Source organism: Malania oleifera, chromosome 1 (genome assembly GCF_029873635.1).
Source record: "Malania oleifera isolate guangnan ecotype guangnan chromosome 1, ASM2987363v1, whole genome shotgun sequence".
NCBI classification, from domain to species: Eukaryota; Viridiplantae; Streptophyta; class Magnoliopsida; order Santalales; family Ximeniaceae; genus Malania; species Malania oleifera.
In genome coordinates this window covers 27,889,479-27,893,067 of record NC_080417.1, presented here as the reverse complement: position 1 = coordinate 27,893,067, position 3,589 = coordinate 27,889,479, and positions in this window count along the sequence as shown.

Sequence of the window (3,589 nt, the reverse complement as noted above, 5' to 3'; positions counted from 1 at the left end):
TTAACAAGAGTTAAACCTAAGTGTTCTTAGGGGCCTTTGCTAATAAGTCTATCCTAAGAAGACTTGCATCAAGCTTCTAAGTATTGCATTTGTATTGCAATATCTTAGGAAGCTTGTATTTGTTTTTGGGTTGCAAAAACATTTTCAAAAACATTCTCAAATATCTTGGCTTTCTATTTTTCCTGAAAAATCTGCTAAACTTTCTGGTTAGCATAGCCATATCCTCATCAGTTTCAGATCCACTACACTCATTAGATATGTTCTTGGAGGTTTTTAATGCAGTAACTTTCTTAGCCCTGTTGTGCTCATTAAGCCTTTCATTTATGGACAATTCATAAGTAATCAAGGAACCTATCAGTTCATCTAAGGTCATGGCCTTAAGGTCTCTACCCTCACAATAGTCGTACCCTTGGCTTCCTAAACAGGAGGTAAGCCTCTAAGGATCTTCCTAATCATCTCATATGGGGGATAGGTCTTTCCTAATGCATGTAGTGAATTTATGATGTGTGTGAATCAAGTGTACATGCTCTGAATGAACTCACCTACATTCATTCTAAAAGCCTCACACTCACTGGTCAACATATCTATCCTACTGTCTTTCACATCTCTAGTACCCTCATATGTGACTTCTAACTTATCCCATATTTCTTTTGCAGTAGAGCATGCCATAATCCTATTAAATTCATTTACATCAAGACTACAATATAAAATATTCATGGCGGTGGCATTAAGACTAACAACTTTCATATCATCATTATCATATTCATCCTCAGTCTTAGGAACCCTAGTTGCACCCTCTGTTTTCATAGGAATATAGTTTCCCTTAGAGACGATCCTCCACACCTTCCAATCAGTATTCTAAAGGTAGATGCGCATCCTTTGTTTCTAGAAGGTGTAATTAACACCACTGAAAACAAGAGGTCGTGTGGAAGATGGTCCCTCAGGGAAAGGGGTCACGGAGCTATGGGCCATATTTGATCTTTTTGCAAAATAACAACTAGTCTATGCTACGTGGCTCTGATACCAATTGTTAACTTTACCGTGATACTAAGAGAGGGGGGGTGAATTGGTATTTTTAAAATTTAACGCCTAGGTATTCCTCCTAATAGCAGTATGTTCACAACCCTATGGTCAATCTAGTGCAAGCAGTATAAATATAACAGGAATTAAATGAAGCAATTTAATTAACAACACATGCACCACAAAAACAATAAAGTAAGAGTGACACACATAAATGTTATCGAGGTTCGGCCAATTTGCCTACGTCCCCGCCTTGGTTAACAAGCACAAGGATTATCACTATCACTTGCTCACTTAATCGGGTGGAGCGGCACCTATACAAACCAGGTCAATTAGCACAGGGCTAACCTCAACCTTTACACTAATCCTTACCGGGTTGGATTACCGCCCCCTCAGGCCACACCTGGAATCACTTAGATTTACAATCAAATGGTACAATGAAATAGTGCTTTCACGTAAAGCAAATTTGTACCCAAATAATGCGCTCAATCATAAACACATCAGTCACATAAATATAGTGTAAGCTCAGTGATGTGCTTTTTTCTTAATCAATACTCAACACAGTATAGTCAATATGAAGCTCAAAAGTATTCAACACAATATAATCAGTATGATGCTCAAGAATAATCAACACAAGCAATGACTTGGAATGTAAACAAAATATTTCAACAATACATCAATATTCCAAGTATACTATGCAGATAATCAAACTAGTTTCAAAAAGATTTTCTTCAACGAAATGAGAAGAAAGCTAATTTGAAAGGGTTGCTTGCTTGCTTAAAAATATCTTTGCACACAAAAAACAAAGCTATTAGATACTTGCACTGAAGTTCAAATATCCAAAGCTTTATAGGTTTAGTCCTACACGAGATTTATAAATGAGAAATCTGTGGGATAAACCTAAACTGTACTCCCAACAAAATAAATCTCAAGCACACACAAACAATGGGAGTATTATCTTTGAGCAACAAATAGACAAACACAAATGAAACTCTCACAGTCTCAGATTTGATCAAAGGATGCAAGTTTGAGATTTTTAGGACAAAGAAAGGATTTTCAAGATAGAGAGAGTATATTGCTAATCACTTTTTCTTAATCACTCTCTAATCATGCAAATGAGAACATATTTATAGCCAAGTGAAAAAATATAACCGTTTAGGACAAGATGGGTATTATTAAAGAAGTCTCAAAAGATTAGAATTCAATTAGCCCGAAATAACGCTGTTTTACGGGGGTTAAAATAATTTTAACCGGGCGAGGTTCGGGTGGCGGAACCTTGGTTCGGTCGCCCGATAAGACACAATTCAAAAAGTTCTGTAACTAAGTTTGGTTGCCCGGATGAGGGTTCGGCAGCCCGAATCAAAGTCAGTAGCCAAGCTTCGTGACTTCGGGTGCCCGGTCATACTTTCGGTGGCCCAAAGGCAAGAGTGTGGTCGCCCAGGGATATATTTGAACTAAAATCATAGGACGCCCGAGTTGGTGAACAGTCCCTTTCGAAGGGTTCGGACGCCCGAGGAATATGTGTGCATTTGAGATTCGGTCACCCGAAGGCTGGTCAACATTTTGACTTTCAGAGTTCGGGAGCCCGAGGAGTTTTATACTCCAAAGGTTTGGTCACCCGAATCCTCTTAACTTGCTTAAATTTGACAATTTTAAGCACAATTACAATACACTCATGTTTTATGATATGCGTGTATGTGTGTGGAGCCTAGGGTCTTACTATGGTCAAGTTCAGCACACACTATATGTTGTGTGCATGATGTGCAGGTGATGAGCATACAAGCCATATCCTAGATTACTATTACAGACCTTATTACAGATATCACTATATATTACAATGTAAATTACAAGGCTTCATGGTCTTCTTGTTTCTTCAAGTGTTATCAAGGAAGTTTGATTTCAATCTCCACAAACACTTGGCAAACATCAAATATCAATATTTGTCATTATCAAAACTGGGTGCCACCTATAAGGTTAACACAAACAATCCACACCCATTTGGTAATCTAAAATCATGATTTCCCAAAAATATACAGTTTAAACAAGTCAAGGCATGGTCATCCCTATTACATAATATATATCACAATATATTCATGGTTTTCCAACAAAATCAGGGATGCAACCCAATGCCCCCTTTTTCCCAAAACTGTAACATGAAAAACCCATAATTTTACCCATTAGATTTTCCCAAATGAGTAACCAAAACACACACATGACTGTGAATCACAATTCTACCGAGTCCGATTTCGAAAATAGCCGACAAAAATAGAATCCCCTTATCTTTCCCCAAAAATCCAAACCTGTACTCTACGGATCCTAAACCGCGAACTGAGTTCCCAAAAACTATAAACCACAGTACAGAACATACTCACAATTTTATTACCTACATAACTATCGAAACAGAATTGAAAATCGAGTCTTACGTTGATTTTAAGGAAAAATCCGAAAATGCCCAAAACGAAGATCCGTTCCACAAATCTCGAAGAGAATTCTTCCCTGATCCTCATAGTAACGTCGGATCATCGATTCTAGCAACGTACGTCGCAGAAATCTAGAGAGAGAGAGTGGA